The sequence below is a fragment of the Hylobates moloch genome, unplaced genomic scaffold, assembly GCF_009828535.3.
Source record: "Hylobates moloch isolate HMO894 unplaced genomic scaffold, HMol_V3 SCAFFOLD_1, whole genome shotgun sequence".
Taxonomy (NCBI): domain Eukaryota; kingdom Metazoa; phylum Chordata; class Mammalia; order Primates; family Hylobatidae; genus Hylobates; species Hylobates moloch.
Genome location: NW_026652276.1, coordinates 144,509,470 through 144,521,755, shown reverse-complemented (window position 1 = coordinate 144,521,755; position 12,286 = coordinate 144,509,470). Strand labels below are relative to the sequence as shown.

Below are 12,286 nucleotides of genomic sequence, written 5' to 3'. Positions count from 1 at the left end.
CATATACACATATATATATTTTTTAATGTGAGTAAGAGATGTTTCCTAGTATGGAAAGAAATATACCAAAAGGTAAATAGTGATTGTTTCTGAAAGGTGATTTCAAATTCTTTTTTCATACATTTCCATATTTTCTATAGTAAGCACGTATTACTTTTATAAATTAAAACAAACATTCTTCTTTAAAAGAGGTAAGAAGGTAGTTTTTTAAATAATGGCAGAATAGGCATCTGATATTCATCTTACCATTATCTTTGCTGCTAATGCTGCCATTTGTAAAACAACTATTACCTAAAATGAAGGAAGTTTTAACTATTATAAATAAAATGTATTAACTTTTGATTGGATCATTAGTCACTCATTCCTGATTGATATAATCTCCTGTTTCAGAACGTTCAAACAACTACTTTCATTTTCAAGCCTTTTTTTTTTTGAGACAGAATCTTGCTCTGTCACCCAGGCTGGAGTGCAGTGGCGCCATCTCCGCTAACTGCAACTTCCGCCTCCCCGGTTCAAGTGATTCTCCTGCCTCAGCCTCCGGAGTAGCTGGGACTACAGACGTGTGCCAGCACACCCAGCTAATTTTTGTATTTTTAGCAGAGACGGGGTTTCGCCAAGCTTTTATTAAAATCCCATCTTTTAGTTCCAGTAAATCTTCTCCAAGGTGGAGGATAGAACATAGAAACATAAAGAATAAAACTAGGGGAAATGTTTGTATGAAAAATTAATATATACACAACTAGTCATCACTAAATAATGAGAAACGTTGGCTCTATCAAAGAACGTGAGCAAAGGAATAAAATAGGTCTACAGAACTAAAAATAGTCAACAAATATATTAAAGACTCTATGTTAATTAATAATCAAACAAAAGCAAATTTAAACATCAGTGAGTGCCATTTTTCAATCCGTCAAGTTGGCAAAGTTTAAAAAATCCAATCCTCAAAATTGGCAAAGGTGCAGGGAGGTAAGCACTCACTAATGCTATCTTTGTCCATCCAGGCTGCTATTACAGAATACTATAAACAATAAAAATTCATCTCTCCACAGTTCTTAGGGGAGAGAAGTTCAAGATCAAGGAGCCTGCAGATTTGGTGTTTGGTGAGGGGCAACTTTCTGGTTCATAGACGGTGTCTACTTTCTGTGTCCTCACATGACAAAAGGAGTGAAGGGGTCTCTCTGCAGGCCACTTTTATGAGGGCACTAATGTGTTTCATGAGGACTCCACCCCATGCCTAATCACCTTCCAAAGGCCCACCTCCTAATATCATCACCTTGGGGGTTAGGATTTCAACATGTGAATTTCAGGGGGAACACAAACATTCAGACCATAGCAAATACCATTGGAGAGTGTGTTAAAACAGTATACATTTTCTTGAAAACAATGACTCAAAGATTTGTGCAAGAAAATATGTTTATCAAAGCATCATTTGTAACAAAAAGATCAGAAACAACCTAAATACTCAATAATAGGGATAATTAAAATAATTATGGTGCATTCATGCCATAGAACATTTTAAGGCTGTTAAAAATCAGGTATTTAAAGAATAATTAGAAACAAGGAAAATTGCTTATGAAACAGTGCTGAATTTAAAAAGAACTAAGTAAGCACATGACCCAATTGTGTTCAATATGGAGAGAGAGAGAAAGAGAGAGAAACTGGGGAGCGGAAGGGAATAAAACCAGAAGGAAATATCCACATATATTTTCAATGATTAATCTCTGCTGAGGGGAGGGAGAATGTTATTAGTAATTTATATATATATATATATATACTTATCTGTGTCTCCAAATTTTCTTTCTTTTATTATTAGAAAGGTTAACCTTACTGAATTTTAAGAAAAAAATAAAAAATAGGGGAGTGAAAAAAGAAAAGTAGAGAAGCTTAATGACTGCCAATGTGTATCTTCAGTCTTACTTATCTCTCAAACCCTGCCAGTATTCACAACTGAACATACCCTCTCAGATGTCCACAGATACTTAAATTAAGAAGCACACAAGCTCCTCATCTTTTCCCACAAATTTGTACTTCTTGTTATTCTTAATCTTATTTAATAAGATCCCCCATTCATTAATTTATTTATTTGACAAATATATATTGAATGTGCACTATGTGGCAGGCACAGTAACAGGCAGTGCGGGGGGTGATGCAACGATGAATAATGAATAAGATGTGGACTCTTCCTTCAAGAATCTTCTGGTATTGTGATTAAGATAGACAATCATGCTATGTCATACAATATCACGTAAGTGTTATGTAATGGGAATTTGAAGAAGGTGCCACAAAAGTACAGTGGAAAGACAACTAAACTAGCCTCGGATGCTTATAAAAGTCTTTCTACAGCAAATAAGATATAAACTGAGTCCCAAAGAATGAGAAGAGTCATTTAAGAAGGGGCCTGATCATAAAAATCCTTGAAAACCATTAAGGAATTGGGATTTTATACTGTATCAGTGAGATACTGTTAAAGAGTTTTCACTAGCACTAAGTACTCGTATATCCATGCAGTTACAGATTCTGAGAAACAGAGCTTCCTCTCCCCCAGATACCCAAGTCCACTCAGTGGACTCAGAGTCATGGCTGAGCCACATGGCTCCTAAATGAAAACGGATATCACTTGCCCTTGTGACCATTACGGGCCTCTGCCATATTGCAGCTTCACCACGGTGGCTGGTAACTGTGCCAAAGATCTGTGAGTGTCGCCATCTGAATTGGGGCACACATTCCTCTTTGCAATCACACTAGCCTCTGATGCATTCAACCCTTATAATGCCTCTCCTGCTGGTCAGTCTATTGTGAAATAAAAGAGAAAAGTTCTCCTTTCTGTGGTTATGCTTTGTGGGGAGGGGGTCGGAAGGAGGGGATGTGTCCCACAGCAGGGTGGCCCGGGCAGAGATATCACAGAGTATAGTATCACTGTTCTATTGTTTGCACACCTAGCCATTTTGTCCTTGGGGAGCACGCCCACCAGAGTGATTGGGTCAGAAGTTTCAAGTAATGACTACCATGACTAGTTGCTGCCCTCCAACACTTAGAACCTACTGCATAGTCTGGATATTTATGACGAATTCTTTCTTCCATCAGGTGGCTTGCTCTCAGGAGAACTTCAGTCACTCATTTTGATTTGGCTTGTTTAAGATATCCCAGAGTCTACCACATGACATATATCTGAATGCCACTTGTAGAAACCCTTTGAGTCCTTTTCCTAGCAGTTTCTAAAGCCCCCTTGCATCAACAGGGCTAAATGGATACCAGAAATTTGTGGTGAAGTGGAATCTCCTGGTTCCATTTACCAGCTATATCTCAGTTATGGACCAAACAAGACACAAATTGATCCTTACACAGTGAAAAGTTTGAAGGCTACAGACCAGATGGGAAGTGGAATTTAAGATGCTTTTTCCCTCTAGTTTCTTATTTTCATTTTTAAAGCTTTTTCTCAGAAACCATAGTAACTTGTACAAAATGTTCATAAAAATAAATAAGCACTACTATGATGAAAAAAAACAAAAAGAATAGGGTGGGCGTTGTAAGGGATTTGGGAAACAAGCATTCTCATATAACTTGGAAGGGAGTGAATTGCCTTTGAAGGTCATTTGGCAATATCCATCAAAACTTTGCTATATTCTATGCCCATCAATCTATCCCACAGGTATATTCTCTTAAAGCTACGCAAGACAGCATAAGTTGTAGTAGCAAAAAACTACAAATATCCTAAAAGTTCATCACCAGGGGAATGATTAAGTACATTCTGGTATATGAATTAAGTACATTCTGGTGCTAAATATGAGAAACAGATTTCTGTCTTAGTCCATTTTCTGTTGCTTATAATAGAATATTGGAAACTGGGTAATTTGCAAGGAAAAGGAATTTAATTCTTATGGAGGCTGAGAAGACCATGATTAGAGGGACACTTCTGGTGAGGAACTTCTTGCTGATGGGGACTCTGCAGAATCCAGAGGTAGCGCTACCTCAGTTCTCCTCTTCTCTTCTCTAACCAACCCCACCCGCTGTCTTATGGTGATGATCTTCCTCTTCTTATAAAGCCACCAGTCCCACTCTCTTGATAACCCATTAACCCATTAATCTGTGCATGGATTAATTCATTCATGAGGGCTCTACCCACTGCTAGACTTACTTTCTGCCTTTTACTTCAAAACTCCCTTTACTTCCCCTTTCCTAAAATTCATTAGAATTATCATTAATTAACAGTTGTCTCTCTGCTACTGCACTATAAGTTCAATGATAAAAGGAGTCTTTTGCAAATATAGCCCTGCCCCACATAAAAACATTTTAGTCATTGACAGACTGCATATATGACAGTCTATAAGATTATAATGGAACTTTTCTATCATATTTTTACTGTACTTTTTCTAGGTTTAGAGAGGTTTATTTTTTTCCAAATTTTATTTTAGGCTCAGGAGGTACACAGGCAAGTTTTCTTACACAGGTAAATTGTGTGTCATGGGAATTTGGTATACAAATGATTTTATCACCCAGGTAATGAGCATAGCCCCCAATAGGTAGATTTTTTATCCTCCCCCTCCTCCCACCCTTCACCCTCAAGTAGGCCCTCGTGTCTATTGTCTCCATCTTTGTGTTCATGTGTACTCAATGTTTAGCTCCCACTTATAAGAGAGAACATACAGTATTTGTTTTTTTCATCCTGCATTCATTCACTTACGATCTAGGTATAGAATCATATCATCTGCAAAGAAAGACAGTTTGACTTCCTCTCCTCATATTTGGATGCCTTTTATTTCTTTCTTTCTTTTGCTCAATTGCTTTGGCCAGGACTTCCAATGCTATGTTGAACAGGAGCAGTGAGAGTGAGCACTCTTGTCTTATTCCAGTTCTTAAGGGGAATGCTTCCAGATTTTGCTTTGAGTATGATGTTGGCTGTGTGTTTGTCATAGATGGCCCTATTTTCAGATATGTTCCTTCAATGCATAGTTTGTTGAGGGTTTTTAACATGAAGCCGTGTTGAATTTTATCAAAAGCCTTTTCTCTGTCTATTGAGATGATCATGAGGTTTTTGATTTTAGTTCTGTTTATGTGACAAATCACATTTATGGATTTGTGTATGTTGAACCAAACTTGCATCCCAGGGATAAAGCCTATTTAATTATGATGAATTAGCTTTTCGATGTGCTGCTGGATCCAGTTTGCCAGTATTTTGTTGAGGATTTTTGGATCTATGTTTATCAAGGATATTGGCCTGAAGTTTTTTTTGTTTTTGTTGTGTCTCTGCCAGGTTTGGTGTCGGAATGATGCTGGCCTCATTGAATGAGTTGAGGAGGAGTCCTTCCTTGTCAATTTTTTGGAACCATTTCAGTAGGATTGGCACTTGCTCTTCTTTATACATCTGGTACAATTCAGCTGTGAATCTGTCTGGTCCAGGGCTTTTTCTAGTTGGTAGATATTTCATTGCTGATTTAATTTTGTAACTTGATGCTGCTCTGCTCGGGGTTTCAATTTCTTCCTGGTTCAATCTTGGGAGATTGTATGTTTTCAGGAATTTATCAGTTTCTCCTAAGATTTCTAGTTTTTGTGCATGGAGGTGTTTGTAGTAGTCTCTGAGGGTTTTTTTGTGTTTCTGTGGGGTTTGTGGAAATGCCCCCTTTGTCATTTCTGATTGTGTTTATTTGCATTGTCTATCTTTTTTTCTTTATTAGTTTAGCCAGCAATCTATCAATCTTATTTATTCTTTTAAAAAAACAGCTTTTAGTTTTGTTGACCTTTTGTATGGTTTTTTTGTGTCTCAATTTCATTCAGTGCAGTTCTGATTTTATTCCTTTTCTTTTGCTAGCTTTGAGATTCATTTGCTCTTGTTTTTCTAGTTCCTGTAGGTGTGATGTTAGGTTATTAATTTGAGATCTTTCCAACTTTTTGATGTGGGTGTTTAGCACCATAAACTTTCCTCTTAACACTGCTTTAGCTGTGTCTCAGAGATTCTAGTATACTGTATCTTCTTTTCTATTAGTTTCCAAAAATTTCTTGATTTCTGCCTTAATTTCATTGTTGACCCAAAATTCATTCAGGAGCAGATTGTTTAATTTTCATGTAACTGTATGGTTTTGAGAGATCTTCCTGGTATTAGTTTCTATTTTTATTGTGCTGTGGTCCAAGAGTGTCGTTGGTATGATTTTGGTTTTTTTGAATTGTTGAAAATTGCCTTAAGGCTGAGTGTATGGTCAATTTTAGAGTATATGCCGGGTGCAGATGAGAAGAATGTACAGTCTGTTGTTGGGTAGAGTGTGCTGAAGATATCTGCTAGGTCTATTTGGTCAAGTGTTGGGTTTAGGTCCCAAATGTCTTTGTTAGTTTTCTGCCTTGATGATCTGTCTAATACTGTGAGTGGGGTGTTGAAGTCTCCCTTTATTATTTTGTGGTTATCTAAGTCTCTCCACAGGTCTCTAAGAACTTGTTTTATGAACCTGGGTGCTCCAGTGTTGGGTGCATATATATTTAGGATGGTTAAGACTTCTAATTGAATTGAACCTTTTATCATTATGTAATGCCCTTCTTTGTCCTTTTTGATTGCTGTTGGTTTAAAGTCTGTTTTGTCTGATATAAGAATAGCAACCCCTGCTCTTTGTTGTTTTCCATTTGCTTATCTATCTATGATTTGTATTGTATTCAAGATGTATTAAGAAAAAGCAGTTTGCAAAATAGTTATATATAGTGTGATACCATTAGAGGAGAAAGATAGATGGATGGTTATACAGATTGATAGATGATTAGCTAGCTACCTAGAAGATTAGATAGATGGATAGATAGATAGATAGATAGATAGATAGATAGATAGATAGATAGATAGATAGATATGGATAGATAGATGATAGGAGAGAGAGAGACATAGTCAGATAGGTATGAATATGCATAGCAAATATCTGGAAAAATTTGGTGGTCTACTGTGACATTTCACTTATCATTATATAATATTATATTTTTCACTGTAAACTCATTTGCACTCATCCCATGTTTCCTGTGCTCAGGCCAATAGTCCCCAAAACACCAGGCCCCTTTAGGAACTCTGACACTTGCTATTTTTTTCTGCCTTCCTTTTCCGCCTTCATCTCACAAACTTCTTTTTTTCTAGGAAAGTTTCCAGCTCAGTGATACTTCCTCAGTGATGCTGTCTTCAGGGCTCATGTTCTGTTTTCATTATCTGTTAGCACTTTCCACATGTTATTGTCAGATCAATCGATAGGCATGTAGATTTTTTTTTTTAACATGCATACTTTCCTCACTAAAAGGTAAGCTTCTCCAAACGGGAAAATCATGACTTGAAGTCTTTGTATTTCAGAATCTAAAGACATGCCAGGTACCTAATGAATACCTCTTAAATGTTTGCTATTGAAAAAATAAGTGACCTTTTTAAACATGAAAGTCTAACCTCCTAGAATTAAGGAATTAGCATCACACCTAATCTATTTATAAATCTGGAGTTTCTTTTTAAATGAATGTCCACTGAAAACAAAAACCTGCAGGGCAGGAAGATATTGAGGCCCTATATGATTAAAATAAGATTGCAAGCTAAATGGATTCTTTGAAATGTGAATATCTTGAGTAGATGATCAGTCTTAGTCATGACTTTAAAGAATTATTCTGCATTAAACCTTAAAAATCATTTTCCAGTTCAACTAATTTTCCAACTTTTCTTTATATGAGGAAAAGATACAAATGACTGGATTTTATTGGCATTTTTCAGTTCTAATTATATATCTTATTTTAAAAAGAAGCAAATGATCACAGTGTTGGTTAAAGGTCATATATTCTGTGATCTTTTTTTAATATTAGGACTTCTATTCTTGTCTTGTTCTTTTACTGTAGTTCAGATATGAAAAAAGGGTAAGTAAGGAAAGAAGCAAAATCTGATTGACAGCAAACGCTAATGGTAACCAACTCTTCCCAAAGAGACTACAGTGGAGTGTGAATAATGATATAAATCATAATAGAAAGCAAAAATCAGTTTGTTTCCACATATAGCATGTGCTGCATGATTTTATAAATGCAGGAGGCATATGGATGATTGATGGATATCATGTTGTATGGATAAAAGTGGTGTGTCTCAGAGTCACCTCTGCCTTTAGCGAATGACAATGGAGCTTTTGTACTACTAATAATGTTGAAACCTGGTGAATGCAATGATACAGATAAATGACAATATATTCCTAAAATTTCCATGGAAAAACAGTTGTGAGTTCAAATATTTTATTCTATTGTCCCATAAATCTATTTTTATGCCATATGCCCCAACATTTATTTCTAAAAAGATTTACTACTGGAATTGCAGTCTGTTAGGAAGAATATTGTTTTGTTTGGGAAGATAAGATTAGATCTGTCTATTAAGTCTTCAAAATAAGCTGTAAATGAATTTTTCTGTAATAAAGACTGACTTGCATCGAAAAAATGGGCCATCTACAAATGATTGTTGTTCCTCATCAAGATGGATAGATAAAGCGATATAGATAGATATGTGCTTGCTTCGGCAGCACATATAGTAAAATTGGAATGATACAGAGAAGATTAGCATGGCCCCTGCAGAAGGATGACATGCAAATTCGTGAAGCATTCCATATTTTTCAAAACAGCATGGTACTGGTACCAAAGCAGAGATATAGACCAATGGAACAGAACAGAGCCCTCAGAAATAATACCACACATCTACAACCATCTGATCTTTGACAAACCTGACAAAAACAAGAAATGTTTTTTGGACATTGGGGAAAGGATTCCCTATTTAATAAATAGTACCGGGAAAACTGGCTAGCCATATGTAGAAAGCTGAAACTGGATCCCTTCCTTATACCTTGTACAAAAATTAATTCAAGATAGATTAAAGATTCAAATGTTAGACCTAAAACCATAAAAATCCTAGAAGAAAACCTAGGCAATACCATTCGGGACATAGGCATGGGCAAGGACTTCATGTCTAAAACACCAAAAGCAATGGCAACAAAAGACAAAATTGACAAATGAGATCTAATTAAACTAAAGAGCTTCTACACTGCAAAAGAAACTACCATCAGAGTGAACAGGCAACCTACAGAATGGGAGAAAAGTTTTACAATCTACTCATCTGACAAAGGGCTAATATCCAGAATCTTCAAAGAACTTGAACAAATTTACAAGAAAAAATCAAACAATCCCATCAAAAAGTGGGCAAAGTATATGAACAGACATTTCTCAAAAGAAGACATTTATGCAGCCAACAGACACATGAAAAAAGGCTCATCATCACTGGCCATCAGAGAAATGCAAATCAATAGCACAATGAGATACCATCTCACACCAGTTAGAATGGTGATCATTACAAAGTTAGGAAACAACAGGTGCTGGAGAGGATGTGGAGAAATAGGAACACTTCTACACTGTTGGTGGGACTGTAAACTAGTTCAACCATTGTGGAAGTCAGTGTGGCGATTCCTCAAGGATCTAGAACTAGAAATACCATTTGACCCAGCCATCCCATTACTGGGTATATACCCAAAGGATTATAAATCATGCGGCTATAAAGACACGTGTACACGTATGTTTATTGCGGCACTATTCACAATAGCAAAGACTTGGAACCAACCCAAATGTCCATCAATGATAGACTGGATTAAGAAAATGTGGCACATATACACCATGGAATACTATGCAGCCATAAAAAAGGATGAGTGCATGTCCTTTGTAGGGACATGGATGAAGCTGGAAACCATCATTCTAAGCAAACTATTGCAAGGACAGAAAACCAAACACCGTATGTTCTCACTCATAGGTGAGAATTGAACAATGAGAACACTTGGACACAGGGTGGGGAACATCGCACACCAGGGCCTGTCGTGGGGTGGGGGTAGGGGGTAGGGGTGGGGGTAGGTAGGGATAGCATTAGGAGATATACCTAATGTAAATGACGAGTTAATGGGTGCAGCAAACCAACATGGCACATGTATACGTATGTAACAAACCCACACGTTGTGCACATGTACCCTATAATTTAAAGTAAAATAAAAAAATTTTAAAAAGATATAGATAGATAGATAGGTAGAAACATGTAAAGATCTCAGTACTTCGTACCAGTCCTTACACAAAATAGAATGCCAATAAATACTTGTTGAGTTAATTAAAGACTGGAATTAAGAAAAAATGTCTTTAGGCCACTTGGAGAAATTAGTCATCTCTTTTTCTAATACTAACCTAATTTTACATTTGTCTAGGGTTCGTCATTCTTGGGAATGTTGTCACACATTCTCTAGGACTTAGCACTGGGGTCCTGTTCAACTTCTTTAGAAGTCAACAGAGAAGTGCTAGAATTTTCAGCATACCAACACCCACAAACTCTGCCATCCACTGCCCACCCTACTCACTGAGCCTCAAAAAATTTATTTGGTACTCCATTTGTTTGCTTTTGTGACATTTGTCCTAGAAACTTAAAAAGTATCTTTGTTCGTGTTTTTTCTGAATTTCAAATTTCAAATGTTTGGAATGAGGAAAAATATCACTGAAAAACAAACTTTCTATGCTTTGTCCCTGAATGATCCAGTGATTAAATAGGATCAGTTGAAAATGGCATTTTACTTGTCATTTCTAATAAAGAAGTTGTAAGCTTCATCTGAGTTTTCAAAATTAAGAAAATTTTGAAGTGAAAACATGTAACTGAATTTCTTTTTAAAAAATATTTCTGTTATGACATGCATATTTGAAAGGTTTTTCACAAAACAGCCACGGGGATCTCTTTAAATATTTGATTACTGCACTCCACACTTAAAACTTTCAATGGTTTCCCACTGACCCTACAACAAGGTCTGAACTTCTCACTCCAGCCTTTAAGGCGTTGCCTGTCCCATCCACATCTAAGTCACCAGTCTTATCTCACACCCTTTCTCCTCAATCTTCACACTCAGCTGCATTAGCTTCTTTCTGCTAGATTTCCCTCTGCTGGGACCTTCTCCCATGCTCTTCCCCAGCCTGCCATACTCTTCTCTACAGGCACCACCATCTTGACCACACCTGTAACCACCTTCACACCTTTACCTGGGTTTCAGCATAAAATTTGCCTCCTCACATTAATGTTTTGGTTTCCACAGGTTAGCAGTTCCCACAACATCTAACATTTTCCTTCACAATTATTTCTATAATGTCTGTCGTCCACGCTCAGTTGGATATTCTCTGAGAATGGGGATTGTGACTAACCTTGGCACTAGTGTATCTTTAGCTCAAGCACCGTATGGTACATAACAATGAGTGGCATGATATTGTTGAATATGAAATATTGGAAATTACCAGGGTTCAAATGTAATACATTCATTTTTAATCTAGATCTAAATGATGGACAAACACTAAATGTTTTCCACTGCCCAAAATTCCATATCTAGAGTGATACTGGACTGGAAATGGCTGAAGGCCTTCAGCTGTGAAGAAAACAAGCCAGAATAAAATTCTTCTTTTTCAAATATTTTATCCATTGTCCTCCTCTGAGAACCCATAGAGTTCACCATGGCTTTTTAGGTTTTTTTTTTTTTTTTTAGGTTTATTATGAGTTTAGGCACCTTAAATATTTCAACATTTTAGGGATGAAAGAGAGAAGCAGGGAAGTAAGACATCTCAAAGAGAATGTTGAATCTGACTCACTTTTAACTGGAGACCTTTAGCTGAGGTCTGTTGGGGAACCCTAGCCACTGGTCTCTCTGTTGGAGATAGCTTGACTCATAGCTCCTACAGAGAGGCATGAAGCTACCTATCAACATGCGAACTCCTAGGGGTAGAAAGAGTCAGGAACTTTTGGTCTTTATATCCAAGTGCCTGCACACCAAGCACGCTGGAAATGTTTGGGGTACATTTTTACTATATTTACTGTATATCAGTTTTTTCAATATAAAAAGTATGTATATACATGTGTATATACTTTATGTAAGTAGTAAAGCATATATAGCATACATATATATTTATGTAAGTATGCATACCTTATATAACTAGTAGCTTTGAAATATAATTCACATACAATTAATTCATTTAATGTATTCAATTCAAAGGTTATTAGCATATTAACAGAGTTGTGCAACCTTCACCACAATCACTTTTTTTTTTTTTTTGAGACAGAGTCTCACTCTGTTGCCCAGGCTGGAGAGCAGTGGCACTATCTCGGCTCACTGCAGCCTCAACCTCCTGGGCTCAAGTGATCCTCATAACTCAGCCCCCTAAGTGGCCGGGACTACAGGTGTGCACCACCATACCTGGCTAATTTTTCTATTTTTTTTTTTGTAGAGACAGGGTTTTGCCATGTTGCCCAGGCTAGTCT

The 12,286-nt window shown here is 36.8% G+C and overlaps 1 non-coding gene across 1 annotated transcript; it reads left to right on the top strand.

Annotated features, from left to right (window-relative positions):
* The first annotated feature begins 8,479 nt into the window (after positions 1 to 8,479).
* Positions 8,480 to 8,586, top strand: LOC116809759 (U6 spliceosomal RNA). The gene has a single exon (XR_004369944.1). It is a non-coding gene; the product is annotated as a U6 spliceosomal RNA (small nuclear RNA).
* The last annotated feature ends 3,700 nt before the right edge of the window (positions 8,587 to 12,286 follow it).